This window comes from Amblyraja radiata, chromosome 1 (genome assembly GCF_010909765.2).
Source record: "Amblyraja radiata isolate CabotCenter1 chromosome 1, sAmbRad1.1.pri, whole genome shotgun sequence".
Taxonomy (NCBI): Eukaryota; Metazoa; Chordata; class Chondrichthyes; order Rajiformes; family Rajidae; genus Amblyraja; species Amblyraja radiata.
The window spans coordinates 172662784-172686874 of NC_045956.1; the positions used below are offsets into that span (position 1 = coordinate 172662784).

At 42.6% G+C, this 24091-nt stretch overlaps 1 protein-coding gene and 1 long non-coding RNA gene across 3 annotated transcripts in view; both read left to right on the top strand.

Moving 5' to 3' along the window:
- ctnna2 (catenin alpha 2) overlaps positions 1–24091 on the top strand; it is a 1182272-nt gene that overhangs the window by 763229 nt on the left and 394952 nt on the right. The window lies entirely within an intron of this gene.
- Positions 1505–20430, top strand: LOC116982167. The gene is made up of 3 exons (XR_004414382.1): positions 1505–1570; positions 2245–2250; positions 20420–20430. It is a non-coding gene; the product is annotated as an uncharacterized LOC116982167 (long non-coding RNA).

Consider the following 24091-nt stretch of genomic DNA (forward strand, 5'->3'; position numbering starts at 1 on the left):
AGGTCAGGCAGCATCTCTGGAGAACATGGATAGGTGTTGTTTCAGATCAAGACCCTTCTTCAGACTGATGTAGGGGCAGGGTGGAGATAAAGAAAGCGGGAAGTGCAGAGGATCAGGTCAAAGCTTGACAAGTAATATGCCAATGCATCTGAGGGGAGTGTTTCAAGGGCAGATGGTTAGAACAAAGGCCCAAAATAAAAGCAGGTGCAGGACAGGATTGAAGAAATGAGGGGAGTTGGGGGGAGAAATTGGTTGGAGTCTAGGTGGGACACAGGGGGGTGTGGAGGTGAAAGGGGGGTTGTAGGGGATTAGTTGGAGGTCACCTAAAATTAGATGATTCAATGTTCATACCATTGGGTCACCATTTGCATGAAGTCCAGCTTCTTAATTTCTCTTCTAAATAGCTGAACGTTAATTTAATTTACTCCCATCAGCTCTCATTCTGAGGAGAACCCCATCTTTCATCATATAAGTATTCAAACCAGTTGTCCACTTTTACTGATTTAATTTTCTTTAGACACTCTTGGAATCTAAGTGGATGGTCGGATTATTGCCCACGTGGAATTCCATTTGCCTCATGCTATTCCACTTAGTTATTGTTCCTCTTTAATTTCCCAATCACATTTTCACAACTAACTGTGCTTCCCAGCATTATATCACCCGCAGACTCTGATATCCAACTATCTCGCCTTTCAAGCAAATCGTTGATTAGTAAGGTGAAAAGCCATGGTGCCTGTACAGATCTCTGATGAATACAACATGTCATGTCTTTTCAATTGGAACACAGTTACAGAAACCGTATAGCTGAAGTTCAACAGAAGAAAATTAGTCTTTAATAAAGATAATTCCTTAACTTTACAAGCAGTAATGTGCTAGAGGAGCCAATGGAGGATTGAAATTGGATGAAAAGGATAAAGTAGAAACCCAGCCGTCAGTTTTGTTATGCCATTTCACATTTTGTTATTCTCTCTTACATTAATCCTGCAAAAAGATGATCTTAAAAAAAACCTCAGCATTGATTTCCCTGAACAGATGTTGATGGGTCTTTTGCTGCTTTTTAAAAAAAAAATCTATGTTAATTAGCAAAGCACTTCAGAAGGTATGAAGAGTCGGGTGGAATTAAGGAGACATTTAATGTGAGAGGGCAAAGGTTTCATATGAACCTGAAGGGCAACCTTTTCACACAGAGGGTGGTATATGGAATGAGCAGCCAGAGGAGGTAGTTGAGACGTCTTCTATAACAACATTTAAAAGTGATTTAGACAGACACATGGATAGGAAAGGTTGACAATCATCTGAGCCTAAACATTAATGAGTTTAGTTTAGTTTATTAATTTAGTTTATTTTCACTGAGGTACAGTGAAAAGCTTTTTTGTTGCATGTTATCCAGTCATGAACAGATTAATCCATCCCTTGCATGCAAATAAAGGGTATAAAATTTAGTGCAAGATATTGGCCAGTGGAGTCTGATGAAAGATAACTTGAAGGCCTCCAATGAGGCAGGTGACGGTTGACGGGCGACGGTTGACGGTTGGGGTTTGAATTCAGCGGCGCTTCCGCCCCCCCCCCAGTGAGCAGCCCGCCAACGTGGGAAAGATGGAGACAGAGATGGCCGTCCCCCCTCCCGGCCTCTCTCCAGACCTCTGGTGCGTGGAGGGGGATGAGGGAGGGGGATGAGGGAGGGGGATGAGGGGGAGGGGACACTCCCCACTCTGCAGCCCCTGGACCCCCTCACCGCGGGAGATTCTGCGCCTCTACCTCGCTCTGTCGAGGGGTGTGGCTGTCCCTCAGTGCCTCCCCTCTCCTACGCCGGCCCCTCATTCCAGAGGAGGGACCCTCCACTGAGGAGGCGATGGAGGAAACGCCAGAGGAACAGGAGGAGGATGAGGCCAAGCCACTCACACCAACAGAATTTGACTTTAGTGATGAACCAACACCAGCCAAATCAGTCTGAAGAAGGGGCTCGACCCAAAACGTCCCCCATTCCTTCTCTCCATAGATGCTGCCTCTACCGCTGAGTTACTCCAGCATTTTGTGGCTACCTTCGATTTTACCAGCATCTGCAGTTCTTTCTTATACACCAGCCAAATCGTTCCATGGTATGTGGAGATCGCCAGGCAGCTCGTGTCATCCGCAGCATCGAGCGGCACGGTCGGACAAGGTTCTGTTGGACATGGAACGTCGCCGTCCTATCGACGAGCAGATGATGAAGACGGGCGCGATGTCTTCCAACGGGAACCCCAGCCGGATGTGACCCCCTCCCTCCCAACCCTCTCCCACACCAGCAGCCCCTCTCATTCAACCCCGTCCCACACCACTCCGACCCCCCCTCCCTCCCGATCGCACAGTGTATTCTAGCGCTGTAACTACTGACCCCCTCCTCTCCCACCGTCCCCTTCCCACAGGGACCTCCCACACCCCCTCTCCCCCCTGTGTTCTGTCCCTCTCTGTGTGACACATTAAAGAGAGACTGCCATCTAAAAAAAATGAGGAGGCTGTGAGGTCTGGACCGCAAGATGAGGCATCTTGGTCGGCGTCAGTAAATTGTGCCATGCTGTAAGGCTCTACAACTCTATACCAGTCAGCAGGTGGCAAATCCAAACCTTGGAGGAGCTTAGACAACCTTTTGGATATATCCAACAAGCAAAAATAGTTTTTTTTCCATCTTTTGTGTCCCAAGTCCCAGTCAGAACACTGTTTATGTTATTAACTTCAGGTCCACTACTTCTGAAGACCTAGAGGTTACTGGCTTTTCCAGGACTATAATCAACACACTTCTGTACTATTAACCAGTTATTAGACATAATGAGCATGTCTCTTTTTGATAATCCCACTTGCTTTCTCACTCTCAAGGCGTGTTACTTTTGTACAACATTAGTTGTACTGAATCCATACTGAAATATGGCCTTATTGGAGAAAAATATTGAAGCATGGAATGTCTCTTGTCTGATCAGACACAAAGGTTGCAAAGAAACAAATATGAAGTAACAGTGATATATTTTCCTGATTCCCTGATTCCTCAAGCTAATCAATATTATTATTGTGTCTGACCCTAAGCCAAATCACAAATTAAAGCCACTTTTAATTCAGGTTTATTATTAATTCTACTCCCTTGTGTCAGAGGATTGAACATAAACCCTGTAGTTTATTACACAGATTTCATCCAATAACTCGAATCAGTTCACATCATCGCTGTCGTGCATGCATTAAATACATAGATGACAAAATGAATGACCCTGAATAAATCAGGTATTAAATTAATTTATCCAGCTGGAATAAATGGTGTAATGATTTTTGCGTTCTTTCTTCCTCGACAATGTATTATTTATTCCTCTTCCAGTAAAAGGAACACACACTTTCCCTGCACGAATTTGTTTTCCCTGAACTTTATACATTTAAGCATCTAGATGGAAATCCATGTTAATTGAAGGGAAGTTCAGAGCCTAGTTGCCTAGCAGCTAGTAATTGCCATGTCAACACAAAAGCCTGGCACAGAAAATGCAACTTGCAATGGGCTATTTTGCCGAACTAGTCTGTGTTGATGTTACACACTAGCTTCCTTTGCCTTTCAGATCTTTCTGTTGCATTCTCTCATCGAATGCAGTTTCCCTTTGAAGGCATGAGAATGAATTAACACATACTGTATACAAGCAGGTGTAGGCTACTCAGATCCTGAAATGTGCTGCGCTATTTACCAAGATAATGACTGATCTGACTGTGACCTCTACTCCACAATCCCATCAACCTGGGCTAACCTTTCACTCACTTGTTTTTTAAGCATCTTTCTACATTGGCTACTTTTTCATTTTTCTGAAAGAAGCTTCACCTTAGATCAGCAACTCGATCTGTTGTCACATAGACTGCTTGCAATGCTGATTAGCCACAATTGATGTTCAGCAGGAGTCCAAGGGGTTCAAAATCTCAACTAAAGCTTCAATGTGCCTTTTGACACAGATGTAGGCTCACCAGGCTCCCTTTCCTGCTCAACCCAAACCTTTATAATGCCTTTGCTCTCCCGATGCATTCCTCTTCTGCAGGCTACTCCACCAGATTATCTTTATTGCTTCCCATCGAACTCGCCCTGCCATTATCCTTCACTGCCAACTGTCTCCCCCTCCATTTCTTTCCCATCAAATTCCGACCTCAGCTGCAACCTTCTTCTCGCGTGATCTTGTTCTTCAATGATGATTTATTTTGATCCCTCCATTATCTCCCCAAGTGCTCCACACACCATTTCACAAATTTAGTCTTCTGATCCTTTGTTCGTCCCCCTCCTCTACTCCACTACTACCATTTCTCCACCCAAAACCCACTGTCCCACAAATCAACCATCTGCATGCTTCTAACACGATGATTGGAAATGAAAGTCTGAAGGGTGGATAGTTAATGCCTACCTACTTCACCATGCTCAACACCACATGTATCTCTATTTCCAAACTACTAACACGGAACATTCTCTTATCCCTTTGTAAAAAATATTGATTCTAATCTCTCTCCTATTTTGAATTTAATCCTTACACTGACATTAGGGAACTTTTCTTGAACTTCTTGAAACTTTTCTTGAATCTCAAGTGTAGTTGTATGTCAATAGGGAGTAGGCCATTCAGCCCTTCGAGCCAGCACCGCCATTCAATGTGATTATGGCTGGTCATCCACAACCTGATGAACAAGGACCCTCCCAGATTCCTTTGCACTTCCCCTTTTCCCAACTTAACTCCATTTAGATAATAATCTGCCTTCCTGTTTTTGCCACCAAAGTGGATAACCTCACACTTATCCACATAAAAATGCATCTGCCATGCATCTGCCCACGTACCCAACCTGTCCAAGTCACCCTGCATCCTCTTCACAGTTCACAGTGCCACCCAGCTTTGTGTCATCTGCAAATTTGCTAATGTTACTTTTAATTCCTTCATCTAAATTATTAATGTATATTGAAAATAGCTGTGGTCCCAGCACTGAGCCTTGCGGTACCCCACTAGTCATTGCCTGCCATTCTGAAAGGGACCTGTTAACCCCTACTCTTCGTTTCCTGTCTGCCAACCAATTTTCTATTCATGTCAGCACCCTACCCCCAATACAATGTGCCCTAATTTTGCCCACTAATCTCCTATGTGGGACCTTATCAAATGCTTTCTGAAAGTCTAGGTGCACTATATCTACTGGCTCTCCCTTGTTCATTTTCTTAGTTACATCCTCAAAAAATGTTGTCCACCAGTTGTCTGACACAAACATCTTTTCTTACAGCTTCTACATGTATAAACTGGGGTGTATATCATCTAGTCCTGGACTTTGATTCACTTTAAATTTTATCTGTTATTGTCCTTTCTATTCTGGATGCATTAATGTTCTTTTAAGTCTTATCAACAAATGAAGTGTCAATTACATTATTTTTTTTTAGAATAAAACCTGAGGCCACATAACTATTCTGAGCATCTACAATTTCTCTCTCATTATCTGTGAGTTTACCTTGCTCATACTTCAGTGGTTATTTCCCTAGTTTATATGTTTTTCCTTTACATTTGTCTGTAGGGCACTTTATTATTTCCTTTTAAATTACTTAATAATTTGGTCTTCACACAAGATTTTAAGAAAACCCCGAACTGCCTTTACATTAACTTCTAAGTTCCTTCCCAGAGTTTAAAAAAATTACATTGTATAATGCTGTAATCTTACTTTATCAGAATTCTTGATCCAACTTGTCAGGAATGACTATTACTAAACCAATAGTTTATTTTTATGGCTATGGACTTAGATCTAAGCTTCAAAATGTTATGCCATTCGTTACTGAAGAAATATATTAAGCGCGGTACATGGTGGATATAATAAATGTTTAACTTGGGTTTTAAGGTCCAGCAGGTTGAACAGAATTCTATGAATATATATATTCACCTTTCCATCAGAGTGTAATGGCTGCCTGAGTCTTTTGACCTCCACAAAGTAGTTGACATGGTTACTTGCAAAATATTAGTGCAGAAATTTAAATGGTTTGTTTTTCTGCCTTAGGAGAATGTCTTCAAGTAAATCATAGATTTCAGAGCAGTGGTTTAAAAATACAGAACATATATTACATGGGAAATACAGAATGGCGGTCCCCGATGAACTAGTGTTGTTCCCTTTGTTGTTGTTCAGCTTATTTATTAATAACCAGCTGGAGATGTGCTGCAAGGTGAGAGCATTGATGTACTTCAATAAAACTAATGTTTCATATGGGTCTTCCTCAAAAGCTGACATTTCGATTACTCTGTCACAGGGCTGTGATTAAGAAAGAAATAGGCAGATGGGATCCATTCTTCGTTGAGTAGAAATAACGGACAAATCTATACTTGTTTGTTTTTCTCCAAGGGGAGTACAGTGAAAAGCTGTAACTAGCATCCACCAACTTAATGAAACTCATGTATAAACAACGATGTATAGATTCTGTGGTATCTCTTTTCTTTCTTCTCCTGGCACTCTACCATCCCCTTCTGAAGCTAATCAGATTTTGATTTATCGGTGACCTGTCTGATTATGCCTTGAATTCTCATCCTTGTGATGAATTCCCTGCACAACTTTGCTGTTTTATATTTGTAACTACTTTCAACTTCTTGGTCCTGTGGTTTTGTGAAAATCTTGCAATCAATATATATAAATCTCTTCATCTCCTTTCCTCTTCCTCCTCATTGAGTCATACAGCACGGAAACAGTCCCTTCGACCCAATTTGCCCATGCTGGCCAAGATGCCACGAGTCTTCCTCTTTTAATTCTTATCTCCTTGACCAAGGTTGTTCTAATAACTGTTTATGCAGCTTGGTGTCAGATTAAGACTGCTTACACATCAATAGGACACAGAACAACACAGCACAGCAACAGGCACTTTGGCCCACTATGTCTGTGCCGAACATGATGCGGAGCCCAACTCTTATCTGTCCACACATAATCCATATTCCTCCATACCCTGCATCAATGAGGTGTCTCAGAACATTTTATTATGCTAAATGTGCTCTACAAACGGAAATGATCATTCTAATTGTATTCCTATTCTCAAAATGCTGGGGTAACTCAGTGAGACAGGCAGCATCTCTGGATAGAAGGAATGGGTGATGTTTCGGGTAGCAATCCTTCTTCAGACTGAAGCTCAGTCTGAATAAGGGTCTTGGCCCGAAATGTCACCCATCCGTTCTATCCAGAGATGCTGCCTGCCCCACTGAGTTACCCCAGCATTTTGTGTCTATCTTCGGTGTAAACCAGTATCTACAGTTCTTTCCCACACATGTATTCCTATTCATGTGGTTATTGTTTTGGAAAAGGAAATAAAGTGCTGGAGTAACTCAGCAGACTAGGTAGCATCATTAGAGAACATGGATATGTGATGTTTCAGGTCGAGACCCTTCTTCACACTTTGGAAAGGTATAAAATGGTGACAGGCTTGACAGTGGATACACGCGTAGCCCACCCTGAGTACTGTATGTACTCAAGCACTCATCTCTAGATCCACCAGAATGTTTTTTCCCCCCTCCCTTGTCTTATGTTTCCCAATCCAAAGCTTATTTGTGACTTTTCACATCTTGGCTGCTTTGGTTTGCTTTGGCTATAGACAAACCAAGATTTCTTTTGCTGAATTTCTTGTTGATTTATCATAAGCAGGAAATCGAATTTGCTGAATCTGCCAGAGGTCTATTTTATCAAAGGCTTTCTGCTCCAAGCAAGTTTGAAGGACTCTGATTAATTCTTAAGTGTTATCACAGGAACATAATCTCTGTGATCTCACAGTTTCCATCACAGGAAATAGACTAATGACTGACGTCTATTACAAACCCACTGACTCCCACAACTATCTCGACTACACTTCTTCCCACCCTGCTTCCTGCAAAGACTCTATCCCCTACTCCCAATTCCTCTGTCTACGCTGCATCTGTTCCTAAAATGAGGTGTTCCATACCAGGACATCCGAGTTGTCCTCATGCTTTCCCCTCTCCCATCATAGATGAGGCCCTTATGCCCCTGTCCCACTTAGGAAACCTGAACGGAAACCTCTGGAGACTTTGCGCCCCACCCAAGGTTTCCTTGCGGTTCCCGGAGGTTGAAGGTAGTTGCCGAAGGTTGCAGGTAGTGGAAGCAGGTAGGGAGACTGACAAAAACTTCTGGGAACTGCAAAGAATCCAGAGGTTTCCGTTCAGGTTTCCTAAGTGGGACAGGGGCATTACTCATGCTTCCTCGGTAGCCCGCAGCTCCACCCGTGCTCCCCCTCTCCCTGGTCGCAACAGTGACAGAGTCCCCCTAGACCTTACCTTCCACCACATCACCACCGCATACAACACATAATCCTCCAAAATTTCCGCCACCTCCAACGGGATGCCACCACTAGCCACATTTTCCCATCTCCAGCCCTTTCTGTCTTCTGCAGAGACCGTTCCCTCCGCAACTCCCTGGTTAAGTCATCCCTTCCCACCCTTTCCACCACCTCATCAGGTACCTTCTGCTGCAACTACAGAAGATGCAACACCTGTCACTTTACCTCATCCCTCAACTCTGTCCAGGGACCCCGACAGTCCTTTCAGGTTAGGCAGAGGTTCACTTGCACCTCCTCCAACCTCATCTACTGTATCCGTTGTTCAAGATGTGGACTTTTATGCATCGGCGAGACTGTAAACGCAGACTGGTTGATCGTTTCATGGAACATCTTCGCCTGAACCTACCTGATCTCCTGGTTGCTGGACACTTTAATTCTCCTTCACATTCTTACACAGACCTTTCTGTCCTCGTTCTCCTCCATTGTCAGAGTGAGGCTAAATGCAAATTGGAGAAACAGCATCTTATATTTTGCTCGGGCAGCTTACAGCCCAGTGGTATGAATATTGATTTATCTCACTTCAGGTAGCCCCAGAATTCCCTCTCTCTCTCTATCCCTCCCGCACCTAAGTCGCACTAGCTTCTCATTGTCACCCTACGAACAGTTAACAATGGCCTGTTTCCTTTATCATCGTACGTTTTGGCATATCTTTCATTCATTGTTCTGATCTATCCACATCACCATCTATATCTCTTGTTTCCCTTATCCCTAACCAGTCTGAAGAAGGGTCTTGACCTGAAACATCACCCATTCCTTCTCTCCTGAGAAGCTGCCTGAGTTACTCCAGCTTTTTGTGTCTACCAACCATTTTAGTGTCATCTCAAAACCTACTAACTGTGCCTTGTACATTCTTATATTATTTATATAAATGATGAACACCAATGGACCCAGCACTGATACATGACACACCAGTAGCCACGGGCCGCCAGTCCACAGAACAATCATCCACAATCAATCTCTGCTTACCACTATCAAAATAATTTTGCACCCAATGAGCTAGCTATCCCTGGGTCTCATGCAATCTAAAATTCCAGGCCAGCTTACCTTGTCAAATTTCATATACAAAATATCCACAACCCTGTCCTCTTCAATCCTCCTGATTACCTCTTCAAATAACTCACAGGTTTGTGTAACAGTATTGCCCATGCACAGAACCATGCTGACTATCTCTAATCAGTCCTTGTTTGTCCAAGTGTTGCTAGATGCTGTTCCTCAGAATCCTCTCCAGTAACTTAACCACAATTGTCAGGGAAGTAATGAAGGGATATAAAGTAACAACATTTAAGAGACATGTGGACAATTACTTGAATGAGCAGAGCATAGAGGCACTTGGAATTAATGCAGGTAAGTGGGATCAACATATATAGGCATGGCGGTCGGCATAGACATGATGTGCCAAAGCGCTAGGTTCTAGGCTTGACATTTCTATGATTCTAAATGTGTTTAAGGGGATTTAAAATATTTCCAATCCCTGCTGTGGCATGGCTATTTAAAATAGTAAGCTGCTGAATCAGATGTGTAATTTGCTCCTTTGTTTGCACAGAGTTTATCTCAGCAAGACCCACGGAAGTCTTGTGAAGCAGGTGACGAAGAGTAGCCATGTTTATTCCTGGGTAGTCAAAAATGCTGGAGAAACTCAGCGGGAGAGGCAGCATTTACGGAGCAAAGAAAATAGGCAACGTTTCGGGTCGAGACCCTTCTTCGACCCGTCTCGACCCAAAACGTTGCCTATTTCCTTTGCTCCATAGATGCTGCCTCACCCGCTGAGTTTCTCCAGCATTTTTGTCTACCATGTTTATTCCTGGGGTTGTTAAGCATCATCAACCCAACGAGCAGATTGAAAATAGCATCAGGCTCTGCTACAGTTTTCTTTTGTGGAACAAATTAGTGGGATGTGGGCCTAATGCAGGCAAATGGGACCAGCACAGCTAGCGGACATAGTCGGCATGAGTGAATTGGGCCGACGTGCCAAGTTCAAATACTGTACAACAGTATGATCCTAATAGTGTAATCATCCATCAATAGCATGGGAGTGAGGCTTCTGGTAGTCGAAGCCTGCTCTGCCATTCATGTTAATCGCCAATCTCAGTACCATTTTTCTGCAATATCTTCATACTCCTTGATTCACTTAATATCAAGAAATGTATTGATTAAAACAAGGTCACTTGGAAATAAATTGTACTTGTATGAATAAAAAGTAACAAACTGCAATGTAAAGATAATTGAAATTGAAACAAAAGAATAGTTTATTATATAATGGATCAATCAAAGACCTCCTTGAAGTCAAAAATCATTGGCCCATATTCCAAAAAATAATGTCATATCAATCAATCTAAATGAAATGCTAACATTTTTGGCAGTGGTTAATATTATGGAGTAGTAACATCTGTCAATGTAGTTAGTGTATGGTTCACCCATTAAACGTTAATGTGTAGTGTAGGAAGGAACTGCAGTTGCTGGTTTAAACCGAAGATAGACACAAAAAGCTGGAGTGACTCAGTGACTCCAGAGAAAAGATATAGGTGACGTTTTGGGTCGGGTCTCGTGTTGATCCAAAACATCACCAATTCCTTTTCTCCGGAGATGCTGCCTGATCTGCTGAGTTACTCCAGCTGTTTGTGTCTATCTAAAAGTTAACGTGTAGTGTTCTTTCACAGTGGCCAAATTATAAGAATTGTTTGCTATTAAACAGAACACTTCACCACTTCAGATAAGGGAGACCATTTGGTCTGCTTAGCTTGTCCTTCTATTGAAAACAACAAGATCAAACCCATGACAAAATCTAGTTTTCTCTTAAATGTTTCCAAAGTTATTGTTTCCTTTATAAATTGACAGCACAGGTGATAACTCAGTCTGTTGTGCTTCTGCCAACTCTTTGCTAGTGCAATCCAGAACTAATCTCTGTCCCAGTCTCTCCTGGTGGTGTTGTATATGACTTTGCTTCGAGTGTTTGTTAAATGTTTCTTGTGGCAGTGATTACCATGATGCATCAACCTTCAGCATGCTAAACAGTTCCCTTAATCTCTTCAAGCTCTTTGTGACAGCTGTACATTGATGATATCCTGTCACTCAATATTTAACAGGAGGAAATTTCTTTCCTTATTCACTTCATCAAAACCATTTGGAATTTCAGAAACCTTCATTAAATCTTCTGTCTCTGCAGCAGTCGACAACATCCTCGTGCCTTGTTACTTTCAGTTGCCCTTGCATTACTTTGGATATTTTAACCTTTGGACAACTTTAAAGTCCTTTCAATCAATAGCTTCCAAAGCTAAAACATTCCTCTCCAAAATTAACAATTGCTGTTTCATTTTCCAGCCTGGATTTATTATGGAAATAGAAAGTTTGGGATTCAAAATCTGCACTCACATCTACCAGGGGGTTTTGGACCACCGGTTTCTCCTGTTCATTCAAGTCCTTTGGTATTGTTACACTGAGAGTAAACTCTCATCCATTATATATTGCTACGAGAGGAAATAAAAACATATATTGAGATGGTTGGGGACATTAAATTACATTTGCATTTTGTTTGCATATGTGCTTTTTTGTCTCTACCCTGCTAAAATATATTGCTATGGTTTCTCCAGCTGTAAAGCTCCCTGGCTGACTTAGATAACTGGGAAAGGCCTATCCTGTTCACCTTCTTTAAATAATGATGAGAAGAAATATTGCGTGGAAGATATTCAATTTCACTTTTTCGGGAAATAGTTCTCCCTGTGACTGCATGGGTTTTCTCCGGGTGCACCGGTTTCCTCCCACATTCCAAAGACGTACAGGTTTGTAGGTTAATTGGCTTCAGTAAAAAATTGTAAATAGTCCCGAGTGTGTAAGATAATACTTGTGTACAGGGTGATCGCTCGTCGGCATGGGCTTCGTGGGCCGAATGGCCTGTTTCCGCGCTGTATCTTTGAAGTCGAAAGTAAAGTAAACTGTTTGCATCATTCCATAATCTCTTTTACAGTCTGCATACGTGTTTTTCGGTCAACGTTTCTAAGTCTCACGCCATTTTATAATATAGACCCAGCGTTTACCATTACAAGTAGTTGGATAAAAAAAGTACTAAGAGTGGTGAACCAGGTGAAAGCAAAGTGTTTGATGGGGAGAAGGAACAGAAGATATTGCCTCGTCCGCAATAGGTTACAAGGGTATCCCAGGTAATAGCATTGCTCTTACTCTCCCAACTACTTGTATTTATTGTGCTCAGTGGCAGATCTTGCTTCTTACACAATTTTGAGTTTTACTGAGGATGGGAAAACCTCCCTGCATTTTATGGGTCCATCACTCTTGGTTGCAGAGAGTGCTTTGAAATTACCCTGTCATGCCTTTTAGGGCTTTATTCTTTGGAGCGCAGAAGGTTAATGGGGGACTTGATAGAGGTTTTTAAAATGATGAGAGGGATAGACAGAGTTGACGTGGAAAAGCTTTTCCCACTGAGAGTAGGGAAGATTCAAACAAGGGGACATGACTTGAGAATTAAGGGACTGAAGTTTAGGGGTAACATGAGGGGGAACTTCTTTACTCAGAGAGTGGTAGCTGTGTGGAATGAGCTTCCAGTGAAGGTGGTGGAGGCAGGTTCGTTTTTATCATTTAAAAATAAATTGGATAGTTATATGGATGGGAAAGGAATGGAGGGTTATGGTCTGAGCGCAGGTATATGGGACTAGGGGAGATTATGTGTTCGGCACGGACTAGAAGGGTTTAGATGGCTTGTTTCCGTGCTGTAATTGCTATATGGTTATATGGTTATATGGTTATATGCAGCAGGTAGATGGAAGCTTTGTTGGTTACTTTGTTAAATGCAGCATTTTGTTTCAATATTAAAATAGTGAGGCATGATTAAAATCATTTTTGTTAAATTATGTTTGTTTCCATTTTATTTCCTTATCCATCTTCTTGGTTAACTGCGAACCATGTTTGTCTGAAACCATTGCAAACCATTTTGCAAACCGCAAGCCTTGTCTAGGTCTACACTATGCAAACTTCCAGCAGGAAGTGTGGACATCATTAAGAATCTCATACACTATTCCAATTAATATGATTTCATTTTTCTCCAATAGAACTCTTCCAGCAGCTCCACAGTTAATCAATACAACATGGAAGATGCCCATTTTACTTCATAAGTTCATAAGTTCATTTTACTTTAGATACAGTAATTCAATTGTTTCCTCTCCCTGGATCATTTATCAGAAGCTTATATATTTTCACCTTCAGGTTAACTAATTCTTCTGACAGAGTTGAATAGATGAGGATGGCTAACTCTTAGGGCTAAAGGAATCGAGGGATATGGGGAGAGAACAGGAATGTAGTACAGGTACTGATTTTGGATGATCAGCTATGATCATATCGAATGGCGGTGCTGGTTCGAAGGGCCGAATGGCCTATTCCTGCACCTATTTTTTATGTTTCTACATTTCTATGTAAGACCCAGGGTGAATATTGGACCTGCCCATCTTTTGTACTTGTTGTCGGACAACATTTTTATCACTGTTGAACAATCAGAAACATTGTTTTTAAGCTACTGGACTAACATTCAGAGGTTTGGACTGTTGATCTGGAGACATGACCTTGAAGCCTGAAGAAGGATTTTAACCAGAAACATCACCAATCCACATTCTCCAGACATGCTAGACACAAAATGCTGGGGTACCTCAGCGGGCCAGGCAGCATCTCTGGAGAAAAGGAATAGGTGACATTCGAATTGAGACCCTCCTTCAGAAGAAAGATCTCTACCCGAAACGTCACAGTTTCCTTTTTCCCAGAGATGCTACCTGACCCACTGAGTTAATCCAGCATTTTGTGTCTATCTTCGATGGAAACCAGCATCTGCAGTTCCTTGTTTTCCACATTCTTGGTTTTGTTCCGTTTATTTTACCTGGCCTGTCCTCTTTGTTTTCAGACTTACAGCAATTGCCATTTCAAATGAGCAAGCTAATCATTTCAAGGCCAATTACAATTGGACAATGAATTATTTCCTGAACAGCAAAATCTGTATCCTGGCCCAGAATTCTGGAATTACCTCTCATTACCTTTAATGTTATGAATTAAATACTAATTAATTAACCCTTGCATCCCCACTCTCTCCGTTCCTCCCCACCCTAGTCGTCGTACTAGTTCCACTGGGTCGTCTTGCTGAGTTTCACTGTTTGTATTACACCTTCCCAAAAACCAACAATGAAGCATTGTGGGTTACACATTTCCTTGATTATGATTGTTGGCTTTGATCTGCCTTTTTGCACCTGTATTAATTTATTTTATGTACCTTTTTATATCTCCCGGTTCCCTCTCCCCTGACTCTTAGTCTGAAGAAGGGTCTCGACCCGAAACGCCAGGGATGTCCGGGGTATTGGGAGAAGGCAGGGGAATGGGGATGGGGGGGCGAGATAGATCAGCCATGATTGAATGTCGAAGTAGACTTGATGGGCCGAATGGTGTAATTCTGCTCCTATCACGTATGAACTTATGAATTTATCTATTCCTTTTTTCCAGAGATGCTGCCTGATACTGCTGACTTATTCTGTCTTTTTGTGTCTATTATCACTGATTATAAATTACTTTTTTCATAACAAAATATACAGAAGTTGTTGATTTCCGTGGCAAGATCAGCATTTATTGCTCAACCTTTTAACATTAATTGCCATTAGGATGACAGTACTGAGACATTTCCATATCCACTGAATGTATGTACTGTAAAGAATGACATTGCACTCTTAGACACCATTCCAAATATTTGACCTATTAATAATGAAGGAAATCCAATATCCTCACAAGTCAAACAATGCTGTGCAGAAAGAAACGGTTAATTTTTCTGGTGGTGATCTTCCTCCATCAGCACGAAAAGTTATCAAACTAAAATATTAATAATACCGGGTATTTTTAGGAGTCTCTGTTTTTATTTCAGATTTACTGCACCCACAGTATTTTGCTTTTGTATTTCCAAGTCAGGATGGTGTGTGATTTAGAAAGGATCTTACAGATGGTGACATTTGTATGTGTCTGCTGCCCTTGCACTTGTAGGTAGCAGAGGCAGTGGGTTTGTGAGATGTTGTTGAAGGAATCTTGGCGAGTTAAATCTTGTAGATTGTACTAATTACAGCCTTAGTGCACTCGTGTTGTGGGAAGTGGATTCTTAGGATAGTCGATGATCATGCAATCTGCTTTAACCTGGGACATAAGAATATATTAAAAATATGGGAGCAGGAGCAGCCAAATTGGTCCTTCAATAAGCTCAAGGCTGATACAATCTTGGCCTGAACATCACTTTCCGGCTTTCTCTCACTGCCCCTAGACTCCTTTGTAATCCAAATGTCTGTTGGTCTCCATCTCGAATACGTTCAAAAACTCCATTCCCACAGTTTTCTGGGGGAAAGAGTCCCAAGGGTTCTTTGAGAGAAGAAATTCTTTCTCACACCCATATAAAATAGCCAAGCACTTATTCTCAAACTTTGACCCCTAGTTCTAGATTCCCCATCAGGGAATGCATCAATTGTGCTTCCATCTTGTCAATAGTCGTAAGGTCATAAGGGATAGGAGTAGACTTAGGCCATTCTGCCCATCAATTCTACTCCACCACTCAATCGTGGCCTCAGCCTTATATGTTTCAGTAAGATCACCTTTAATATTTCCACCCTCCAAAATATCTGACCAGATCAACTATTCTTCATGCATCAATCCCTCATCTCCAGATTCAAACTAGTCAATCTTCTCTGCACTCTCGCTAATGCAAATATATTCTTATTTAAAAATGGAGACCAAATCTGCATGATGTCATGTTCATAAGTGATAGGAGAAGAATTAGGCCATTCGGCCCATCAAGTCTACTCTGCTATTCAATCATGGCTGATCTATCGTTCCCTCTTAACCCCATTTTCTGCCTTCTCCTGCCTTCAAGGCAATGTTGGCCGGGTTCAGTTTTGGCGAACCGATCCTCTCCCAGATGTCCTGACCCACTAGCGATACAGCCGCACCAGTGTCCACCTGGAACTGTAGATTGACATTCGAGACCCGCAGCAAAATCCTCGGCTTGTCAGTGATCGTGGACACACCGAGCACTTCAATAGAAGTGGTCTCCATGATTTGGTCGACTGTGTTTTGCGCTTTCTTGCCCTTTCTCTGCTTTCCTATGGATTGATACACTTCCTGGAGATGACGCTTTCGGTAACAGGCATAACAAACGGACTCGATATACGGGCACTCACGTTGATGATGAGCAGTTGAGCCACACCGGTAGCATGGTTTCGACGGCTATTCTGAAACTGTCCCACCTTCTCCGGATTTGCCCTGGGTCGATCAAGTGATTTCTGGCGTTGTGGACGAGTCCGACGAACTGTATGGGCCTGCTGAGGGAGCTTCGACACTGTTTCATCGGCCATTTTATGCAGTTCATTACTTAGCAGCTCGGCCATCTTAGCACACTGCAGCACATTCTTCAAAGAGGCGTCCGATTCCTTGAGAATCGCCTGCTGGATGAATGCATGCCTGCAGCCCAAGGCCAGTCTATCCAGCAACGCATTGTCTTGCCACTTTTAGCAGCATTGAGCTTTAAAATCACATACCTTAGCCTTGGTGTGAAGTTCGGCAAGAAATTCGACGATCGATTGCCCTTCCTGTTGCACCGTCCGGTAGAAATCGAGGCGAGCTGCGAGGAAATTTCGACTTCCTTTGAAATGCAGCAGCAAAGCCGTTGTGATTTCAGAATATGAAACTTCAGTTACCTCTTCTGTAAGTACATTTTGAAGCAGTGCAAAAGTATCTGGAGACATTAATGAACACAAGAGAGCCTTCTTCCTCAGGTCAGTCGTAATTGCCATACTTTCAAAATAAAACTCAGCGCGCATTAAATACGACGACCACCTTTCTCGCTCTGGATCGAAACGATCGAATTGCCGAGACATGTTTGTTTGAGTACACTACACATCCCACTCCTTACACCACTTTCGTGTTCTTGTTATATGCCTGTATAAAACTTGAGTCTTCAAGATACAACAGAAGTCTTTATCCCATTAACTCAATGCTGGCAGCAAGAACTAAAACTGTCTGCGACCACACGATCTGACTGCACGCTCACACTGTGTACAGGCAGAGACAACTATGTACAAAACATTTACTTTTGTCCTGTGCAGCGCCACCTGCTGCACGGGAGGAGCAAAGGGTCCTCCCACCCCACACAGTCCACTAAACATCACAGACTGATGCCCAGACTATCCACTCTCTCCCTCTATTTGCAAGTCCTGGCAACATTCTCCTGATTTTTTCCTGCTTTCCTTTCCAGCTCATGAGTTTCATGGACTAGGGCACCCATATTTCTTTATATTACATTGTACCTGTATAATTTGTGTATCACATTTTGTAGTCTCACTGACACCTCATTAATTGATTTTCGAGCTGTATTCGTTCAAGCAGCATACTCTATAGGGCCTGTCCCACTGCAGTGACCTAATTTGCGAGTTTAGAAGAATTTGCGCTCGACTCAAACACGCAGCATGGTCGACATGTGGTCCTAGGAGGTCCTAGGAGACCACTGGAACTCTCCTTCATGCTCGAGGGAAGTTCCCGCATACTCAAGGCCTCAGTTTGGTCGAGGAAACATTTTCAGCATGCTGAAATATTTTCCGCGAGTGAAAATTGGTCGGCATGGTTCTTTTGAACTCGCAGTGCAGTGGAGTGGGGTCGCTAGGCAGTCGAGGTAGTCGTAGGCAATCTCCTTTGCTGACCGGGCATTTTAATTGGCTCATTGGAGGTTTCAGAAACAAGGAAAACCGACTGGTAATGTTAAATGCCCGTTATTATAAGTTGTCTGGCTTCTTAAAAATGTCTCCACTCCTTCTTCCCCCCTCTTCTCCTTCTCTCCCCTTCTCTCCACCCCCTGCTCTCTCTAAAGGACTTACCATACATTGTGCTAGCCGTCTTTTACCTTCCTGTTCATCGTGGGTGTGAATTTCAGACAGCGCTCCCCCGCTTTCCCTTGCCCCCGCCTTTGCGATGTGTTTGTGTGTGTGTTGACGGTCAATCCAGCTCGCGGTTTCATCGCTGACAGTCGATCCAGCTCGAGGTTTTTCAGGCGAGTGCCCACGAGCTTGAAGGTCGAAGACAGTCGCTGAAAAGTTGCGTTAGTGGGACAGGCCCTTATCCCTTCATCATGCCAATCTGTCTGATAAGTAGAAGAAAGATTTATGTAATCAGGCAATTCATTTCTGACTTCTTGTGGCCAGATATTTTCTGACTGGGACTTAAAGAGAAGTGGGGGCAGGGCAATGCTATGTAAGTGATAGGTTGATACAGATGAGGGGGGGGGGGGGGTCGGAGGGATTAATTGGCAGATGACTGGACTGAGAGCAGATTTTTTCTTATCTCCTCACAAACTAATTTCCCAACTTGATTATCTGTGCCAAAATCATTTCTGCGTCTGATTTCTTCCCTTAATAATGAATATATCCCACCTATATATATATTTTTTTCCCATTTGACTTTTCATTTGAAATGTAAAGTACTCTGGAATATTCAGTTCCCAGCCTTGGTCACCTTGCAGCAATGTCTTTGTAATGGTTATTAGATTGTGTCTATTTAATGTTTGAACCAGTGATATTCCCTAACCGTTGATGGTGAATCGGGGATCATGGTTCAGTGATCAAAGATGAAAGATGTGAGACAAGGGAATGGAGATTGAGAGGGGGAGGGGGGGGGGGGGTTATTTGGAGGAAGATGGGAATGAGATAGGGTTATGTATTTACCTAAAATTGGTGAATTAATGGTTAATATCGTTGGGTTCTAATCAACCCAACGCACTAGGGGCGCCGCATTGAAGGCAGCCTGTGCCTACAGTCTGTCCGTTTTTTAATATCTTTTTTTAATTTTAATTTGTCTTAACAGTTTGTTTTGGGGATTATTTAGCTTTTCTATGTGGGGGAGGGGGGGAGGGTGAGGGGGAAACCACTTCCCAGTCACTTCCTTGCGAGGATTGGACTATTCTCCGAGTCGCGTCCTCGCCCCCCTCCTCGCCGCCTACGAGCTGGATTGGCGCGGCCTTTCCTGCCAGGGACCAGGGACCGGACCAGAGCTTCAGCAGCGGCGGAGCAGCGCTGGATTTACAGCGGAGCGCTGGCTTCACCGTGGATCGACGTTTGAAGCTCCGGATTCAGTTGCCTGATAACAGCTGGGAAGTCCTGAATCTGAAGGTGTGCATTCCACACTTCTATACCTTTTGCCCGATGGGAGAGGGGAGAAGTGGGAGTGGCCAGGATGTGACTCGTCTTTGATTATGCTACTGGTCTTGCCGAGGTAGTGTGAGATATAAATGGAGTCAATGGAAGGGAGGTTGGTTTGTGTGATGGTCTGGGCTGTGTCCACACGGAGACAGTTAGATCTGCTCATATTGGAAAAGGTTAAATTTGGTGCTGGTATGTTATGAATCGCAATGTATCAACCCAAGTCTAAATGTTCTCCAGACCATGCTGCATTGGAGTATGGATTGTTTCATTATTTAAGTAGTTGAGGATGGAATTGAACATTGGTTAATCATCAGTGAGTGCACCATGCCCTTAAATAAGGAGAGATTATTGATTACGCCTTTGAAGCAGATTGGATCTAATCCACTGACCTCATGAACTCCTGTTGTCACATATCATGATGATATGATTTTCTTTCTAAATCATTACCATTTTCCTTTACATCAGGTGCCAATCCTAACAATGGAGAATTTTACTAGTGACTCTGAATGAATCATATCTATTGCAGCTCTTTGATGCCATACTACTTTAGTTTAGTTCAGTTTACTTTAGTTTAGAGTCAGGCAGTGTGAACACAGGCCCTTTGGCCCAACTTGCCCACACTGGCTAAAATGTACCAGCTACACTAGTTCCACCTGCCTGTGTTTGGCCAATATCCCACCAAATCTGCCAAATCCAACTCAACTTTAGCTTAGTTTGGTTTGTTATTGTCATGTGGAAATCTTTTGTTTGCATGCTATCCAGTCAAAGAAAAGATTATACATTAATGCAATCAAGCTGTCCACAGTGCACAGCTACAGGATAGAGTACAACATTTAGCGCAAGATATAGTCCAATTAAAGATAGTTTAAAGGCTTCCAATGAGGTGGCTGGAGGTCTGGACCACACTTCAGCTGATGAGTGGACTGTTCAGTAGCCTGATAACAGTTGGGAAGAGACTGTCCGTGAATCTGGAGATGTGCGAATCTGGATCACTTGGTCAGGGAGAGTCAGCCTCATTTCTCCTATGGAATGCAGCTTTGTGGGGAATGTTTAGATCAAGACTATGTTAAGATTGGCAATGAGTGGCCCTGACCAAATTCCAATTCTGCATAAATTGCCTTTGTAGTGGTTATTAGATCCTGACTATTTAACGTTTTGAAGCAATGATAATCCCCTAACCATTGATGGTGATTTGGGGGATCATGGTCCAGTTCAGTTTATTGGTAGAGTGAACAGCTTTTGTTGCATATTAACCAGTAGGCGGAAAGGCAATACATGATTACAATCGAGCCATTTACAGTGTATAGATACAGGATCAGAGAATAACGTTCAGTGAAAGGTAATGCTGGTAAAGTCTGATCAGCTGCCGCATGAGGCAGCGGATGGTTCCTGCAGGATCCCCATTCATTCTCAGTGCCCTCCACCCACCGGCTCCCTCATTTGTTCTTAGTTCCCTCCCTGCCGGGTCCCGCATCGTCCCTGCCATCCCCACTGAGAAGCTGCCTGACTCAAGCACAAGGTTTTTTTTTGCAAACCAGCATCTGCAGTCCCTTGCGTAACCATAGAGACTCACTGTTTAGTTTACAGATACAGCGCGGAAACAGGCCCGTCGGCCCACCGGGTCCGCGCCGACCAGCGATCCCTGCACATTAACAATATCCTACACACACAAGGGACATTTGTTACATTTACCAACCCAATTAGCCTACAAACCTCTACGTATTTGATTGTGGGAGGAAACCGAAGATCTCGGAAAAAACCCACGCAGATCACGGGGAGAACGTACGAACTCCGTACAGACAGCACCCATAGTCGGGATCAAACCCGGGTCTCCGGCGCTGCATTCGCTCCAAGGCAGCAACTCTACCGCTGCGCCACCGTGACCGCCCTAGTTAGAATATGTATTGGGCCTAACACTAATTACTGTGTACAGCAGAGTATAAATCAAGGAAAAAAGGGGCTAATAAAGAAGGTACTACGATAATCCTGGGCAACTTTATTCTGGTTTGAACAAATCAAATTGTTATGGTAGGCCAGAGGGAGTACACAGAATATATTCTCGACAGAAGGGGGGACCTGGCGCGCGGGTGGCCGTCGAGAACTAAGGGAGATCCGGAATGAGGTGATGGGGGCGAAGAAGGGATGAGTACATCTTGTAACTCTGGCGGCGCCTTTAGTGTACTTTGTGTACTTTGTGTACTTTGTTTGCAGAAACAAATAATTTCACTGCAACTAGCAAGGTTCAAGTGATAATAAAGTATCATCATCATCACAGTTTTTAGAACAATATGTTGAACCTAAAAACAGAATATTTAAAAAATGGTCACCTGTAATGCCACAGAATTACTTTGTGATCACACAGTTAAGGATCCTCCATGGAAGTGTGATTATGACATGATGAAATATTACATTCAGTTTTAGAGTAATAGGCTCAGGTCTCTAAGCAGTGTCTTAATCTTAAATAAAGGCAATTACAAGGGTATTAAGACAAAGTTACCCAAAGTGGGCGAGACAACTATACTAAATGGTGTAATAGTAGATGAGCAATGTCAAGCATTTAATATGGTATCATTGTTCTCAACAAATATATTTAATTGGGAAATTAATACTGTAAATAGGGGTGATTTGTCTATGGATAACTGTGGAAATTAAATAGAATCAAATTTATTCAATGATGGAAGGTTGCTTTTCGGACTGTAGTCCCTGTGACTAGTGGTGCGCCTCAGGGTTCAGTGCTGGGCCCGTTACTGCTTATCATCTACATCAATGATTTGGATGAGAGCATACAGGCCAAGATTAGCAAGTTTGCTGATGATACAGAAGTTAGTGGTTTTATAGATAGTGAAGATGGTTGTGAAAGATTGCAGCTGGATCTGGATCGATTCACCAGGTGGGCGGAGGAATGGTTGATGGAATTTAATACAGAGAATTGTGAGATGTTGCATTTTGGGATGTCGAACTAGGGCAGGACCTACACAGTAAATGGTAGGCCTCTTGGGAGTGTTGTAGAGCAGAGTGATCTAGGAGTACAGGTGCATGGTTCCTTGAAGGTCGAGTCACAAGTAGATAAGGTGGACAAAAAGGATTTTGGCACCTTGGCCTTCATCAATCAGTATTGAGTATAGAAGTTGGGAGGTCATGTTGCAGTTGTAAAATACGTTGGTAAGACTATAGGTAGAGGTTGAGTAGGCTGGTTCTCTATTCCATGGAGTGCAGGAGGATGAGGGGGGATCTTATAGAGGTATACAAAATCATGAGAGGAATAGATCGGGTAGATGCGCCGAGTCTCTTGCCCAGAGTAGGGGAATCGAGGACCTGAGGACATATGTTCAAGGTGAAGGGGAAAAGATTTAATAGAAATCCGAGGGGTAACTTTTTCACACAAAGGGTGGTGGGTGTATGAAACAAGCTGCCAGAGTAGGTAGTAGAGGCCAGGACTATCCCATCATTTAAGAGACAGTTCGACAGGTACATGGATAGGACAGGTTTGGAGGGATATGGACCAAGTGCAGGCAAATGGGACTAGTGTAGCATGAACATTGTTGGCCAGTGTGGGCAAGTTGGGCCGTAGGGCCTGTATCCACACTGTATCACTCTATGACTCTGACTAAATTGAAGGGGAACGTGCATAATGTTGTGAAGATTAATGTTCTATCAGAAGATTAGGAAAGATTTTAGAAACCAGCAAAACATGGCAAAACGGAATAAAATAGATCAAGAAGGTAAACAAGCAAGACATGAAAATACAGACAGTAAAAGGTATCTATGAGAATGTCAAAAGGAAGAGAGTATCAAGAGTGTTTAATTGTCATATGCACTGAAAACAAAGCAATGAAATTCTTACTTGCAGCAGCATAAGTGAAACGCAATGCTCATAGGTAACACAATATACCAAAAGAAGTTCAATAAATTAAAAAAACAATATTAGTGCAAAACAAAAGCCAAAATAAACATTGATTCCTTAGGGAGATGACATAGAATTAATAACGGAAGCAAAGGGAATGGCAAAGCCTATTTTATATTTGTCTTCATGATATGAGTCATGCCGGTATCCTAATGACAGAAAATCCAGTTGTACACCCGAAACATCAGTCTATATTTATGTGTTCTCGTCTTAGCATGAACCCACGGCTTTTTGACTCAGCACAGTTTTTATACTACATCTTCAATAGTGCTTCTGACATCTTAGAAAATTAAGGTGCTCCTGAAACTATATTATGAAAAGGCTCATATTTTCCTAAAATGAAAAATCAACATGAATAATAATGTAGATAGTCACAAAATGCTTGAATAACTCAGCGGGTCAGGCAGCATCTCTGGAGAAAAGGAATAGGTGACGTTTCGGGTCGAGACACTTTGGACTGAGAGTCAGGGGAGAGGGAAACTGTATTAAAAGGTACAAAGAACAAAATAATGAAAGGTATTAAAAGAATAAGTCAAGGCCAGCTAGGAATAATAATGTAATTTGGACTGCTATGTTTTATTTTCCACGTGCTTGGTGCTGGCTCGAAGGGCCGAATGACCTCTTCCTGCATCTATTTTCTATGTTTCTATG